At 37.1% G+C, this 17,932-nt stretch overlaps 1 pseudogene; it reads left to right on the top strand.

Annotated features, from left to right (window-relative positions):
• LOC102179219 lies at window positions 16,768–17,694 on the top strand (annotated as a pseudogene).

Genomic DNA, 17,932 nt, shown 5'->3' with positions numbered 1-17,932 from the left:
CATTGGGGTACATGTGTCTCTTTCAATTCTGGTTTCCTCGGTGTGTATGCACAGCAGTGGGATTTCTGGGTCATAAGGCAGTTCTATTTCCAGTTTTTCAAGGAATCTCCACACTGTTCTCCATAGTGGCTGTACTAGTTTGCATTCCCACCAACAGTGTAGGAGGGTTCCCTTTTCTACACACCCTCTCCAGCATTTATTTCTTGCAGATTTTTGGATCACAGCCATTCTGACTGGTGTGAAGTGGTACCTCATTGTGGTTTTGATTTGCATTTCTCTAATAATGAGTGATGTTGAGCATCTTTTCATGTGTTTGTTAGCCATCCATATGTCTTCTTTGGAGAAATGTCTATTTAGGTCTTTGGCCCATTTTTTTATTGGGTCGTTTATTTTTCTGGAATTGAGCTGCATAAGTTGCTTGTATATTTTTGAGATTAGTTGTTTGTCTGTTGCTTCATTTGCTATTATTTTCTCTCATTCAGAAGACTGTCTTTTCGCCTTGCTTATAGTTTCCTTCTTTGTGCAGAAGCTTTTAATTTTAATTATATCCAATTTGCTTATTTTTGCTTTTATTTCCAGAATTCTGGGAGGTGGATCATAGAGGATCCTGCTGTGATTTATATCGGAGAGAATTTTGCCTATGTTCTCCTCTAGGAGTTTTATAGTTTCTGGTCTTACATTTAGATCTTTAATCCATTTTGAGTTTAATTTTGTATACGGTGTTAGAAAGTGATCTAGTTTCATTCTTTTACAAGTGGTGACCAGTGGTGAACATAGATGCAAAAATCCTCAATAAAATTCTAGCAATCAGAATCCAACAACACATTAAAAAGATCATACACCATGACCAAGTGGGCTTTATCCCAGGGATGCAAAAATTCTTCAGTATCCGCAAATCAATCAATGTAATTCACCACATTAACAAATTGAAAAATAAAAGCCATATGATTATCTCAATATATGCAGAGAAGGCCTTTGACAAAATTCAACATCCATTTATGATAAAAACTCTCCAGAAAGCAGGAATAGAAGGAACATACCTCAACAAAATAAAAGTTATATATGACAAACCCACAGCAAACATTATCCTCAATGGTGAAAACTTGAAAGCATTTCCCCTAAAGTCAGAAACAAGACAAGGGTGCCCACTTTCACCGCTATGATTCTACATAGTTCTGGAAGTTTTGGCCACAGCAATTAGAGCAGAAAAAGAAATAAAAGGAATCCAAATTGGAAAAGAAGAAGTAAAACTCTCACTGCAGATGACCTGATCCTCTACATAGAAAACCCTAAAGACTCCACCAGAAAATTACTAGAGCTAATCAATGAATATAGTAAAGGTGCAGGATATAAAATCAACACACAGAAATCCCTTGCATTCCTATACACTAATAATGAGAAAGTAGAAAAAGAAATTAAGGAAACAATTCCATTCACCATTGAAACGAAAAGAATAAAATACTTAGGAATATACCTACCTAAAAAAACTAAAGACCTATATATAGAAAACTATAAAACACTGATGAAAGAAATCAAAGAGGACACTAATAGATGGAGAAATATACCATGTTCATGGATCGGAAGAATCAATATAGTGAAAATGAGTATACTACCCAAAGCAATCTACAAATTCAATGCAATCCCTATCAAGCTACCAGTGGTATTTTTCACAGAGCTAGAACAAATAATTTCAAGATTTGTATGGAAACACAAAAAACCTCGAATAGCCAAACAACCTTGAGAAAGAAGAATGGAACTGGAGGAATCAACCTGCCTGACTTCAGGCTCTACTACAAAGCCACAGTCATCAAGACAGTATGGTACTGGCACAAAGACAGACATATAGACCAATGGAACAAAATAGAAAGCTCAGAGATAAATCCACACACCTATGGACACCTTATCTTCAACAAAGGAGGCAAGAATATACAATGAATTAAAGACAATCTCTTTAACAAGTGGTGCTAGGAAAACTGGTCAGCATAATTTCTTCCAATGAACACCCAGCACTCATCTCATTTAGGATGGACTGGTTGGATCTCCTTGCAGTCCAAGGGAATCTCAAAGGTCTTCTCCAATACCACAGCTCAAAAGCATCAGTTCTTCAGCACTCATGTATCTTCACAGTCCAACTCTCACATCCATACATGACCACCGGAAAAACCATAGCCTTGACTAGATGGACCTTTGTTGGTAAAGTAATGTCTCTGCTTTTGAATATGCTGTCTAGGTTGGTCATAACTTTTCTTCCAAGGAGTAAGTGTCTTTTAATTTCATGGCTGCAGTCACCATCTGCCATGATTTTGGAGCCCCCCAAAATAATGTCAGCCACTGTTTCCACTGTTTCCCCATCTATTTGTTATGAAGTGATGGGACCAGATGCCATGATCTTCGTTTTCTGAATGTTGTGCTTTAAGCCACCTTTTTCACTCTCCTCTTTCACTTTCATCAAGAGGCTCTTTAGTTCTTCTTCACTTTCTGCCATAAGGGTGGTGTCATCTGCATAACTGAGGTCATTGATCTTTCTCCTGGCAATCTTGATTCCAGCTTGTTCTTCCTCCAGCCAGCGTTTCTCATGATACTCTGCATATAAGTTAAATAAGCAGGGTGACAATATACAGCCTTGACATACTCCTTTTCCTATTTGGAACCAGTCTATTGTTACATGTCCAGTTCTAACTGCTGCTTCCTGACTTGCATACAGGTTTCTCAAGAGCATACAGGTTTCTCAAGAGGCACGTCAGGTGGTCTGGTATTCCCATCTCTTTCAGAATTTTCCACAGTTTATTGTGATCCACACAGTCAAAGGCTTTGGTATAGTCAATAAAGCAGAAATAGATATATTTTTTTCTAGAACTCTTAGAATGTTTTTATTTTTATTTTTTTATTTTTATTTTTTTTATTTTTTATTTATTTATTTATTTATTTATTTATTTATTTATTTATTTATTTTTAATTTTAAAATCTTAAATTCTTACATGCGTTCCCAAACATGAACCCCCCTCCCACCTCCCTCCCCACAACATCTCTCTGGGTCATCCCCATGCACCTGCCCCAAGCAAGCTGCACCCTACGTCAGACATGGACTGGCGATTCAATTCTTACATGACAGTATACATGTTAGAATTCCCATTCTCCCAAATCGTCCCACCCTCTCCCTCTCCCTCTGAGTCCAAAAGTCCGTTATACACATCTGTGTCTTTTTTCCTGTCTTGCATACAGGGTCGTCATTGCCATCTTCCTAAATTCCATATATATGTGTTAGTATACTGTATTGGTGTTTTTCTTTCTGGCTTACTTCACTCTGTATAATTGGCTCCAGTTTCATCCATCTCATCAGAACTGATTCAAATGAATTCTTTTTAACGGCTGAGTAATACTCCATTGTGTATATGTACCACAGCTTTCTTATCCATTCATCTGCTGATGGACATCTAGGTTGTTTCCATGTCCTGGCTATTATAAACAGTGCTGCGATGAACATTGGGGTACATGTGTCTCTTTCAATTCTGGTTTCCTCCGTGTGTATGCCCAGAAGTGGGATTGCTGGGTCATAAGGTAGTTCTATTTGCAATTTTTTAAGGAATCTCCACACTGTTCTCCATAGTGGCTGTACTAGTTTGCATTCCCACCAACAGTGTAGGAGGGTTCCCTTTTCTCCACACCCTCTCCAGCATTTATTGCTTGCAGATTTTTGGATCGCAGCCATTCTGACTGGTGTGAAGTGGTACCTCATTGTGGTTTTGATTTGCATTTCTCTAATAATGAGTGATGTTGAGCATCTTTTCATGTGTTTGTTAGCCATCCGTATGTCTTCTTTGGAGAAATGTCTATTTAGTTCTTTGGCCCATTTTTTGATTGGGTCGTTTATTTTTCTGGAATTGAGCTGCAGAAGTTGCTTGTATATTTTTGAGATTAGTTGTTTGTCAGTTGTTTCATTTGCTATTATTTTCTCCCATTCTGAAGGCTGTCTTTTCACCTTGCTTATATTTTCCTTTGTTGTACAGAAGCTTTTAATTTTAATTAGATCCCATTTGTTTATTTTTGCTTTTATTTCCAGAATTCTGGGAGGTGGATCATAGAGGATCCTGCTGTGATTTATGTCTGAGAGTGTTTTGCCTATGTTCTCCTCTAGGAGTTTTATAGTTTCTGATCTTACATTTAGATCTTTAATCCATTTTGAGTTTATTTTTGTGTACGGTGTTAGAAAGTGATCTAGTTTCATTCTTTTACAAGTGGTTGACCAGTTTTCCCAGCACCACTTGTTAAAGAGATTGTCTTTACTCCATTGTATATTCTTGCCTCCTTTGTCAAAGATAAGGTGTCCATATGTGTGTGGATTTATCTCTGGGCTTTCTATTTTGTTCCATTGATCTATATGTCTGTCTTTGTGCCAGTACCATACTGTCTTGATGACTGTGGCTTTGTAGTAGAGCCTGAAGTCAGGCAAGTTGATTCCTCCAGTTCCATTCTTCTTTCTCAAGATTGCTTTGGCTATTCGAGGTTTTTTATGTTTCCATACAAATCTTGAAATTATTTGTTCTAGTTCTGTGAAAAATGTGGCTGGTAGCTTGACAGGGATTGCATTAAATTTGTAAATTGCTTTGGGTAGTATACTCATTTTCACTATATTGATTCTTCCGATCCATGAACATGGTATATTTCTCCATCTATTAGTGTCCTCTTTGATTTCTTTCATCAGTGTTTTATAGTTTTCTATATATAGGTCTTTAGTTTCTTTAGGTAGATATATTCCTAAGTATTTTATTCTTTTCGTTGCAATGGTGAATGGAATTGTTTCCTTAATTTCTTTTTCTACTTTCTCATTATTCGTGTATAGGAATGCAAGGGATTTCTGTGTGTTGATTTTATATCCTGCAACTTTACTATATTCATTGATTAGCTCTAGTAATTTTCTGGTGGAGTCTTTAGGGTTTTCCATGTAGAGGATCATGTCATCTGCAAACAGTGAGAGTTTTACTTCTTCTTTTCCAATTTGGATTCCTTTTATTTCTTTTTCTGCTCTGATTGCTGTGGCCAAAACTTCCAGAACTATGTTGAATAGTAGCGGTGAAAGTGGACACCCTTGTCTTGTTCCTGACTTTAGGGGGAATGCTTTCAATTTTTCACCATTGAGGATAATGTTTGCTGTGGGTTTGTCATATATTGCTTTTATTATGTTGAGGTATGTTCCTTCTATTCCTGCTTTCTGGAGAGTTTTTATCATAAATGGGTGTTGAATTTTGTCAAAGGCTTTCTCTGCATCTATTGAGATAATCATATGGTTTTTATTTTTCAATTTGTTAATGTGGTGAATTACATTGATTGATTTGCGGATATTGAAGAATCCTTGCATCCCTGGGATAAAGCCCACTTGGTCATGGTGTATGATCTTTTTAATGTGTTGTTGGATTCTGATTGCTAGAATTTTGTTGAGGATTTTTGCATCTATGTTCATCAGTGATATTGGCCTGTAGTTTTCCTTTTTTGTGACATCTTTGTCAGGTTTTGGTATTAGGGTGATGGTGGCCTCATAGAATGAGTTTGGAAGTTTACCTTCCTCTGCAATTTTCTGGAAGAGTTTGAGGAGGATAGGTGTTAGCTCTTCTCGAAATTTTTGGTAGAATTCAGCTGTGAAGCCGTCTGGACCTGGGCTTTTGTTTGCTGGAAGATTTCTGATTACCATTTCAATTTCTGTGCTTGTGATGGGTCTGTTAAGATTTTCTATTTCTTCCTGGTTCAGTTTTGGAAAATTGTACTTTTCTAAGAATTTGTCCATTTCTTCCACGTTGTCCATTTTATTGGCATACAACTGCTGATAGTAGTCTCTTATGATCCTTTGTATTTCTGTGTTGTCTGTTGTGATCTCTCCATTTTCATTTCTAATTTTATTGATTTGATTTTTCTCTCTTTGCTTCTTGATGAGTCTGGTTAATGGTTTGTCAATTTTATTTATCCTTTCAAAGAACCAGCTTTTGGCTTTGTTAATTTTTGCTATGGTCTCTTTTGTTTCTTTTGCATTTATTTCTGCCCTAATTTTTAAGATTTCTTTCCTTCTACTAACTCTGGGGTTCTCCAACTCTTCCTTTTCTAGTTGCTTTAGTTGCAGAGTTAGGTTATTCATTTGACTTTTTTCTTGTTTCTTGAGGTATGCCTGTATTGCTATGAACTTTCCTCTTAGCACTGCTTTTATAGTGTCCCACAGGTTTTGGGTTGTTGTGTTTTCATTTTCATTAGTTTCTATGCATATTTTGATTTCTTTTTTGATTTCTTCTGTGATTTGTTGGTTATTCAGAAGTGTGTTGTTCAACCTCCATATGTTGGAATTTTTAATAGTTTTTCTCCTGTAATTGAGATCTAATCTTAATGCATTATGGTCAGAAAAGATGCTTGGAATGATTTCGATTTTTTTGAATTTATCAAGTTTAGATTTATGGCCCAGGATGTGATCTATCCTGGAGAAGGTTCCATGAGCACTTGAAAAAAAAGTGAAATTCATTGTTTTGGGGTGAAATGTCCTATAGATATCAATTAGGTCTAACTGATCTAATGTATCATTTAAAGTTTGCGTTTCTTTGTTAATTTTCTGTTTAGTTGATCTGTCCATAGGTGTGAGTGGGGTATTAAAGTCTCCCACTATTATTGTGTTATTGTTGATTTCCCCTTTCATACTTGTTAGCATTTGTCTTACATATTGCGGGGCTCCTATATTGGGGGCATATATATTTATAATTGTTATATCTTCTTCTTGGATTGTTCCTTTGATCATTATGTAGTGGCCTTCTTTGTCTCTTTTCAGAGCCTTTGTTTTAAAGTCTATTTTATCGGATATGAGTATTGCCACTCCTGCTTTCTTTTGGTCTCTATTTGCGTGGTATATCTTTTTCCAGCCCTTCACTTTCAGTCTGTATGTGTCCCTTGTTTTGAGGTGGGTCTCTTGTAAGCAGCATATAGAGGGGTCTTGTTTTTGTATCCATTCGGCCAGTCTCTGTCTTTTGGTTGGGGCGTTCAACCCATTTACGTTTAAGGTAATTATTGATAAGTGTGATCCCGTTACCATTTACTTTATTGTTTTGGGTTCAAGTTTATACACCCTTTTCGTGTTTCCTGTCTAGAGAATATCCTTTAGAATTTGTTGGAGAGCTGGTTTGGTGGTGCTGAATTCTCTCAGCTTTTGCTTGTCTGTAAAGCTTTTGATTTCTCCTTCATATTTGAATGAGATCCTTGCTGGGTACAGTATTCTGGGCTGTAGGTTATTGTCTTTCATCACTTTAAGTATATCTTGCCATTCCCTCCTGGCCTGAAGAGTTTCTATTGAAAGATCAGCTGTTATCCTAATAGGAATCCCCTTGTGTGTTATTTGTTGTTTTTCCCTTGCTGCTTTTAATATTTGTTCTTTGTGTTTGATCTTTGTTAATTTGATTAATATGTGTCTTGGGGTGTTTCGCCTTGGGTTTATCCTATTTGGAACTCTCTGTGTTTCTTGTACTTGGGTGATTATTTCCTTCCCCATTTTAGGGAAGTTTTCAACTATTATCTCCTCAAGGATTTTCTCATGATCTTTCTTTCTGTCTTCTTCTTCTGGGACTCCTATAATTCGAATGTTGGAGCGTTTCATATTGTCCTGGAGGTCTCTGAGATTGTCCTCATTTCTTTTAATTCGTTGTTCTTGTTTCCTCTCTGATTCATTTATTTCTACCATTCTATCTTCTATTTCACTAATCCTATCTTCTGCCTCCGTTATTCTACTAATTGTTGCCTCCAGAGTGTTTCTGATCTCATTTATTGCATTATTCATTATATTTTGACTCTTTTTTATTTCTTCTAGGTCCTTGTTAAACCTTTCTTGCATCTTCTCAATCCTTGTCTCTAGCCTATTTATCTGTGATTCCATTTTGATTTCAAGATTTTGGATCATTTTCACTATCAATATTCGGAATTCCTTCTCCGGTAGATTCCCTACTTCTTCCACTTTTGTTTGGTTTGGTGGGCAACTCTCCTGTTCCTTTACCTGCTGTGTATTCCTCTGTCTCTTCATCTTGGTTATATTGCTGCGTTTGGGGTGGCCTTTTTATATTCTGGGAATTTGTGGAGTTCTCTTTATTATGGAGCTTCCTCACTTTGGGTGGGGTTCTATCAGTGGCTTGTCAAGGTTTCCTGGTTAGGGAGGCTTGTGTTGGAGTTTTGGTGGGTGGAGCTGGGTTTCTTCTCTCTGGAGTGCAATGGAGTGACCCGTAATGGGTTACGAGACATCAAAGGTTTTGGGATAATTTTGAGCTGCCTGTATATTGAAGCTCAGGGGAGTGTTCCTGTGTTGCTGGAGAATTTGCGTGGTATGTCTTGTTTTGGAATTTGTTGGCCCTTAGGTGGAACTTGGTTTCGGTGTAGGTATGAAGGCATTAGATGGGCTCCTATTGCTTAATGTTCCCTGAATTCAAGAGTTCTCTAATGTTTTCAGGCTTTGGATTTAAGCCTCCTGCTTCTGGTTTTCAGTTTTATTTTTACAGTAGCCTCTAGACTTCTCCATCTATACAGCACTGATGATAAAACATCTAGGTTAAAGATGAAAAGTTTCTCCACATTGAGGGACACTCAGAGGGGTTCACTGAGTTATAAGGAGAAGAGAAGATGGAGGGGGTAGTTAGAGGTAACTGGAATGAGATGCGGTGAGATCAAAAGCGAAGAGAGCAAGCTAGCCAGTAGTCACTTCCTTATGTGCGCTCTATAGTCTGGACCGCTCAGAGGTATTTACAGAGTTATACGGGGAAGAGGAGAGGGAGGAAGTAGACAGAGGTGACCAGGAGGATCAGAGAGAGGAATGAGTAGGAGAGAGACAAATCCTGCCAGTAACCTGTTCCTTAGGTGTTCTCCACTGTCTGGAACACACAGAGATTCACAGAGTTGGATAGAGGAGAGATGGGGGAGAAAAGAGACAGAGGCCACCTGGTGGAGAAAAAGGAGAGTCCAGAGGAGGAGAGAGTGGTCAAGCCAGTAATCTCGCTCTCAGGTAAACTGGGATAGTGAAGTTTGGGTTTTTAAATGTACAAAATTGACCACAAAAACTTAAGAGCAAAGATTAAAAATCTGTTTTTGAAGACAATGATCTGCTTTTCTGGTTGCCTGATGTCCTCTGCCAGCCTACAGAAGTTGTTTTGTGAAGTTTGCTCGGCGTTGAAATGTTCTTTTGAGGAATTTGTGAGGGAGAAAGTGGTCTTGCCGTCCTATTCCTCCGCCATCTTTCCCTCTCCCTAGAATGTTTTTAAACAGGAGTGCAATTTCAGATGAGAAATGATCCAATATCAAGATTTCATTTCTATCATGATCTCTATATTTTCATACTTGATCATTAGAGAGCCCTTCCCATACCTCTCACCTGACACTAACAGCAGCTTTGGAAGGTAGACATTATGATGTTTATTCTCATTTCATAGATGTAGAAAAATGAGATTCAAAAAGTTCAATACCTACCCAGTATAATAGACAGACCTGGTATTCAGATCTTCATTCTTTTAACTCGAAATTTGATACTCATTCAAACATTACAAAGGATATCAGAAAAAAGACAGTATTCATCAGAACCTCTCTTTTTTTTTAAACTAATTGATTGTTTTTCTGTTACAATTACACACTTATATAGTGTCTTTGGGTACATAAGCATTCAGTTCTAAGAAAACTGTGTGACCTACTAACATCTAGAATGATAAGGAATATTAAAACAGAAAGGAGATGCTTGCCAGTGATATCTTGGTACATACCTGATATATCTAATATGTGAAATTATATTGAATTTCTTTTTCTGTTGAGTAAAATCTATTAGTAATTTATAAACGTCAATTGTACTATTTTTTAACTTATGTGAAGTGTTCTCAAATTGTCACAAAATATGATAAAATTAAGATGCAGTACTCTAATTTTACAGAAAAATGGAGGCTCAGAAAGGATAAATAATTGGATCATAGAACATATAAGTCGGCTTTGAGCCCAAATACTCTTATTCTACGACCTGTGTTTTTTTCATTGTATCTAATTTCTTGGGGTTAGTGTTTGATTATGATTTGCTATATAATTTCTTGTTTACATACCATACAGATTGACACTACATTAGTTTAGCTATTATTAGTAGAAAGTAAGTACAGGTGATTTTCAAAAGCACACAGTAAAATGTATCCATATAGCAATTTCAGCATTAGAATTTGAAAACTGAAATAGGAGATTATTTATTAAAAAACATTAAAAAAAAAGAAAAAAAAAAGAAACAGGATACATTATTCCACAGTTAAAGAAGGTACTTCTCATCTGAACAACTTACCTAACTTACAAGACTTTGCTGTGGATTAATTTTGACTCTTCTTAAAAATGAGGTATGATGTGAATCCGCCACAGGTGTACATGTGCTCCCCATCCTGAACCCCCCTCCCACCTCCCTCCCCATCCCATCTGTCACCCCAGTGCACCAGTGTATGGCAAAACCACTATAATATTGTAAAGTAATTAGCCTCCAATTAAAATAAATAAATTTATATTAAAAAATGAAGTATGTTGGGGCATTTAACACTGTCCTGGATGTCTCTGAGATTGTCCTCATTTATTTTAATTTGTTTTTCTTTTTTCCTCTCTGATTCATTTATTTCTACCATTCTATCTTCTACTTCACTAATCCTATCTTCTGCCTCTGTTATTCTACTATTTGTTGCCTCCAGAGTGTTTTTTATCTCACTTATTGCATTATTCATTATATATTGACTAATATAAAAATAATGAAGTATGTTACCCAAATTCAAATGTGTATATATGCCATAAATGTGTTTATAGTTTCTTCTTTTGACAGAGACATCCAGTCTCCCACTTCATGGGTACCATATATTCTATTGAAAAAATCAATAGACTCAATGATGTAACAATATTTAGCAAGCATATTTTTGTTAGGAAAACATTATACTGAGTAAGAAAACTAGTTTCAGAATCAGGAGACATGAGTTTTGTTTCACATTATTGCATTCTACAATCTTAAGTAGTTTCCCTCTATCTAAAAGTAGTTTACTCTGCAAAATTGGAAGTTTTTGATTTTGCCCAAGCTGTTATGTTTATTGATATAAATATTGTCATATTTGCTTCTACTTCAATTTGAAGAAACATTGAAAGATTTATGAGACCACAGCCTAGAACATTTCAATTTCTGGTAAACAACCTAGATGCCCTTCTGGGATCAGAGGATTTTGGTTTGGGCTAATACCATGGGGTCACAAAGAGTCAGATACGACTTAGTGACTGAACAGCAACAATATAACCTGAGCTCCATCTTGAGTGCTTTAGTGTTTTGAGAACATGTTTCTCTATCTACTGAAATGCATGAAGTTGCCCATAAGATTATTCTGGCAGGTATTGGGTTTTGTAAAATTAGTCCCTGAAACTATCAAACATCAAAACATACCTCAACTATTTTCTGATGAACTATGATATGATCCATACATAACATTTTTTGTTTTCATTCTAGTTTACCCTTCAAGTTTGAGAACTGGTGTTGCTGTTTCTCCAGGGTTTTAAAACACTGTTTTTTGGATTTGTATTCTGAAAATAAACTTTTCTGGTATAGCTCCAAGAACTCTTCTTTTGAAAAATTATTTCCATGGGCAATCTTCACTGATTCAGACCTAATTCCATGCGCCTCAGATGGTAAAGAATCTGCTTCCAATGTGGGAGACCTGACTTTGATCCCCGGGTCAGGAAGATCCTGTGGAAAAGGGAATGGTAACCCACTTCAGTATTTTTGCCTGGAGAATTCCATAAACAGAGCAACCTGGGGACTACCGTTCATGAGGTTGTAAAGAATCAGACATGCCTGAGCGCCTAACACTTTCATTTTCCACTCTCTTTCCCTTCCACGCTTCTGAGGGCTTTTGGAGCTGGGCTAAACAGACATAGGGGTTCTAAGGCGATCTCTTTGCCCAGTGTGTTAGCTAATTAAGTGGAAACTGGGTGACCCCTTAATGGACAATAGTGAGTAGATTTCAGTCTATTATGAGGTTCAGAATGATGACTTTTTCAGTACATGCTAATTCTCTAATCTCACTCTTTAATTTCAGAGCTGAAAGAAGAGTTCAAGATGCTTTCATAATATTTCAGCAAAATCCATATTTATCATAGTTCTTTAGATAGGTTCAAATCCTCATTCAAACTTTTTGGCATCTGGCTTCACAAATATAATTGCAAAACTATAATAATAAAATGTCCAGCCAACTTATTAATAGGTTTAGTCATGTGGTTTCAGTTTTCTTAATCACTTTTCCTTCATGATGCATGCAGCTCACAGTGATTATATTCTCCGGAACCCACCCACAATTATGTCCAGTTTATGTTTGTCTTTAAAGAAAGCATATTTGAATATCTTGAGTAAGTGTAGATGTATATATATATAGGAATATCGATACATTGAATTAGGTTGAATTGAATTCAATTTATTTACAAAATAATTTCAAACTTTGGTATTTATTTCTTTTTATAATTGCAAAGGGTCTTAAAGTTGGTGGTGGCATAAACATGTCATGCCTGTTTAGCTGTAAAACATAATTTAAAGACAAAAGCCCAGACCCAGGATTTAATGATGTGATTCTTCACTTTCCCTTGGTAAATGGTGTTCCTATTCACTTTTTCATGCTTCCTTGTTATAAACTGTGAATGTCATTGCCCATTTTTAATATTCCATAAAGATATTATAAGACTAAATTTAAATGTGAAATGCATTTTGCCATTTTTTAATATAACTGAAGAATGGAATTTTATCATTAATATGTTAATCTAATTACAGAATTGGCACAATAAAAAAGCACTTTGAGGAAATACTATAAACTTTTTCTATTATAAGTGCTAATATTACAAAGGGGCGGAGAAGGCAATGACACCCCACTCCAGTACTCTTGCCTGGAAAATCCCATGGATGGAGGAGCCTGGAAGGCTGCAGTCCATGAGGTCGCTGAGGGTTGGACAAGACTGAGTAACTTCACTTTCACTTTTCACTTTCATGCACTGGAGAAGGAAATGGCAACCCAGTCCAGTGTTCTTGTCTGGAGAATCCCAGGGACGGGGGAGCCTGGTGGGCTGCCGTCTATGGGGTCACACAGAGTCGGACACGACTGAAGTGACTTAGCATTACAAAGGGGTTCATAATTATCACTTAACATACATATGGAAACAATATTTATAAATTGTGATTAACATGAACAGTAGATCAATTAAAAATAAAATATCATAATAAAAATTAAAAATAAAACACACATCTAAGTATTAAATTTATATGGTATCAAATATTCAGACTCCATATTTAAGCTCATTTGTTATCAAATATCCAGTTTATGGCTTCCCAGATGACTCAGTGGTAAAGAATTTGCCTGACAATGAAGGAGATGCAAGCAATACAGTTCTGATCCCTGCAGGCTATAGTCCACGGGGATCACAAAGAGTCGGACACCACTGCACACACAACACACACACACACACACACACAATCCAAGTTTATAAGTGGTCAACTTTTTCTCTTTTGAGATGATGCTTTGTTTTCATGTAGACCTATGGATGAAGTCTAAAACTAGAGAGGAACACTGTAAAAGTTCTTCTCTGATGTTGTTATCTTATTTGAAATAATTGGTTTGTTGGAAAGACCTGTTAATGATCGGGAAATACCCATGAGTTCCAATTAGTCACAGCAAAGAAATTTCATAGATTTTGCCAACAAATAGGCTATATGGTAGTGCTTTTAAGGCTTCTACAAAGTTGCGATTTATAAATCAAGAGACACTTACTGCAGCTGAGTTAGTTGACATTTTTATCTTATGGCTTTTACTTCTTTCCTGATCAACTAACAGCTGCCTGGGGCCTAGCCATGGAGATATGTCAGACACTGTCATAGGTGAGACTATTTTTTTTAGAAATCATATAATCATACATTCTCAGGTTTAAATACATATTACAAATCATACACTCAACCCCCATGCAAGCTTACCTTAGATTTAAATCCCTTCTTCAGCATACAAAATAACAAGAAAGGTAGACTCAGCTATAGTACTGCCAATTTAAAACTAAGAATATTTTGGGGTCGTTTATTTCTTATTGATATATACTTAAATGGGCTTCCTGGTGGCTCAGATGGTAAAGAATCTAAATGCCAATGGATGAGATGCGAATGCAATCCCTGAGTTGGGATCCTCCCCTGCAGAAGGGAATGGCTATCCACTCCAGCATTCTTGCCTGGAGAATTCCATGGACAGAAGAGCCTGGAAGGTACAATCCATGGGGTCGCAAAGAGTTGGACATAATGGAGTGACTAACACTTTCACTTTCTCCTTTCATATATCTAAAATTAGTTGAATTAATAATATAATTAGTTACAATTACAGAAGTTAGAATCAATTTGCAAATCAAATAATGCATCCAAAATTTCCCTCACTTAATATTACAATTTCAGAATTTTTTATGACATTGCACAATTTTTAAAAGTATCACTCTTAAAAAGTATATATTATTCAAAGAGATGTACAATTAAAAGGAATTTTAATTATCTTATTTTCCAGTGTTGAACATTCCATGTTGTTTCTAAATTTTCCACAGCTCTTATTAATTGTATTGGGCAAATTTGTACATGGTGATTTTTCTCTTTTAAAAATATTTAACATTAGGGTTTATTCCTAAAAGAAGTATTGCAGAGCCAAAGAAAAAAATGAAAAAAAAGTAATTTATATTTCTTCATAGTTGTGTCTAAAATGCTTTCATAAACTATGTTTAATTCTTACTTTATTTACACTATCCCCTTTATCTGCTGGGGGATCCAGCTAAAGAATGAGGAAATGCTTTGACAGCGGTGCGCTTTGTTTCCACATATGCATGAATGTTTCATCTTAGATAATTAAAAATAAAGTTTTTTACTCATTTATCTTTGCAAAGATATGCTTTATGGAATATATGTAATTGCATCTCTCTCTCTTCTCCTTGGCAAATTTAAAACTGCAAATTTCTTGTTGTATTAGTCATGCACTATCTTGTGACCAGGAATGATGGATGCTGGTGGAAGATGGTAGGAGAAGGGGCGGGAATGCATGTAGTGAATCGTAAAGGACTGGGAGGGTCGTTCCTCCTGTGGGTGGGTCAGCCGCTGCTGTTTGGTAATGGTAAGTCAGGCACTAAGGGCATTTAAGAGCAGCACCATTTATGACTTTGTATATAAGCAGGCATTAATATACATACTGAGTGTCCAGTAAATATTCGTTAACTGAGTGAACTTGCAGGATTAAATAGCAAGTAGCAGATTTTATATGTGTTTGTGGTAGTTGGTGCATAGACACTTTATGGTGCATTACCTGTCTCTCTAGCAAATTATGTTTGTTCTTCATATTAAATTTTTATTTACAGAACTTGAAAGTATTTCCTTTGCTTGAAAGATCTTTGTGTGTTGAACACCTATATGAATTGAGTTTTTTTTTTTTTTTAACCAAAACTACTGAAGGTATGGGTTTCTCTGGTGGCTCAGATGGTAAAGAATCTGCTTGCAATGTGGGAGACCTGGGTTCAATCCCTGGTTTGGGAAGATTCCCTGGAGAAGGGGATGGCAACTCACTTCAGTATTCTTGCCTGGAGAATATCATGGACAGAGGACCCTGAGGTCTGGCAGGCTACAGTCCATGGGGTTGCAAAGAGTCAGCCACAACTGAACAACTAACACACACACACACACACACACACACACACACACACACACACACACACTGAAGCAATGAATATACAGAATATGTATATTAAATTATATGTGGAGCAGAATTTTGAAAAATAAAATAATCAATTAACATATACACAAATTATCTTTAAAGTAAAATGATCCATAACATGCACTTTTCTAGAGACATTTAAATATTTTCATGCTTACTCTGGAGAGTGTTCAGAAACTCTTAAACTGGAGTGCAGCTTCCCTTCAAATTTCTCATATAGTAGAGAGGTTATAGATCAACAGAGCTGGAGGACAAGGGCATTTGAATTTCTGCTGAGTTTATGCTTTGGGGAAACAAGCATATCCTTATTTTTGGAGAATGACAATTTAATACCAGACATTTGCTCATCACCTGATAGGTTTCAGGTGCTGTGGACATTACTCCCTGCACTCTAGTGGGACAGTAAGGAAACACAACTGAATAGTTATGTGTTCTGATAGGCACCAGAAAGGCTGTTCCACCAAGGACTTATATATATTTCCCTGAACTCCCTGTTTAGCTGATATTTCTTGATCATGTTTTTTCTTTCCAAAGTTAGGAGTCGAGATGCCAAACTGAAATTCCATCATAGAAAAGGTAATAACTCTTACCTGTTGTACAGCAGTTCTTAGCCTAGAAAATACATCTGAGAATTGTGATTTGTAACTTCACAGACACAGTGAAGGGCCTGAAGAACTGAGATGATGCAGCCAAGTCCAGTGGGGTCAGAACAAGAAGGAGAATTCAGATCTCAAGTAGACAGTCCGGTGTTTTCTCAGTAAATTACACATCAAATTTGCCCTGCGGATGGTTTACAGGTGACTGGTGCTAGGTATCTGAAGAGATGGAAAGCTTTATGGAGGAAATAAGAAAAAACTGAAACAAGCACTGGGACAAAGTGTCAAGGGCATACTCTATAGTTACAGTGATTGCACTGTTTTGTTGTAAGTCAGACCACAATTCTTTGGTGATAAATGAGTATCATTCTTTGTCCCTTTGCAGGTAAGTCAGGCCCCAGGAAGCTGTCACTTGCTGAATGGATGTCTTCAGCCCTTCCAACAATGTGACTGAATTTGTTCTCCTGGGACTCACACAGAACCCACACGTGCAGAAAATACTTTTCATTGTCTTTCTGTTCATTTTTTTATTCACTGTTCTGTCCAATCTGCTCATTGTCACCACCATCTCCCTCAGCCCTACACTTTCTGCTCCCATGTACTTCTTTCTCACTTACTTGGCTTTAATAGATGCCTCCTTCACCTCAGTCACCACACCTAAATTGATCATTGACCTGCTGTTCCAGAGGACAACCATCTCCTGGGGAGGCTGCCTGACTCAGATCTTTTTGGAGCACTTCCTGGCAGCATCAGAGATCATCGTCCTCATTGCCATGGCCTATGACCGCTACGTGGCCATCTGCAAGCCTCTGCACTACACGACCATCATGTGACAGGGGCTCTGCCATCTCCTGGTGGTGGTGGCCTGGATCGGGGGGATCCTGCATGCCACTGTGCAGATTCTTTTCACCATGGACTTGACCTTCTGTGGTCCCAATGTCATTGACCACTTCATGTGTGATTTCTTCGCACTGTTGGAACTTGCCTGCAGCAACACCTACATACCTGGAATGGTGGTGGCAGCCAACAGTGGAGGCATGTGCTTGCTCATTTTTTCCATGCTGCTCATCTCCTATACAGTTATCCTGAGCTCCCTGAAATCCCACGGCTCTGAAGAAAAGCGCAAGGCCCTCTCTACATGTGGCGCCCACTTTACAGTAGTGGTGCTCTTTTTTCTGCCTTGTGTGTTCACCTACATGCGTCCTGTGGCCACTTACCCTGTGGACAAGTTGGTGGCTATGTTCTTTGCAATCCTCACTCCCATGTTGAATCCTATCATTTACACAGTGAGAAACACAGAGGTGAAAAATGCCATGAGGAGTCTGATGAAGAAGACAGTAACTTAGGCTGTTCATGATACCAAGAAAGCGATGGTTTATATACATATATAGGGAGGATTATACATGCTGTAAATTGTGAAAGTAAATTAGCAAATTTTGCAGACTATTGACAAAAACAGCATAGAAAATAGGCCTTTGGACAATTTTTAAACTACTTTGCCAAGATTTCTATATTCATACTCACAGTTTCAGAATAGCCAATGGGAAGAATATCAACAATAAGCCCCTAATTTATTTATTGTAG

This window comes from Capra hircus, chromosome 15 (genome assembly GCF_001704415.2).
Source record: "Capra hircus breed San Clemente chromosome 15, ASM170441v1, whole genome shotgun sequence".
Lineage (NCBI taxonomy): Eukaryota > Metazoa > Chordata > Mammalia > Artiodactyla > Bovidae > Capra > Capra hircus.
The sequence above is the reverse complement of the archived record's forward strand: the minus strand, read 5'-3'. Positions and strand labels throughout refer to the sequence as shown.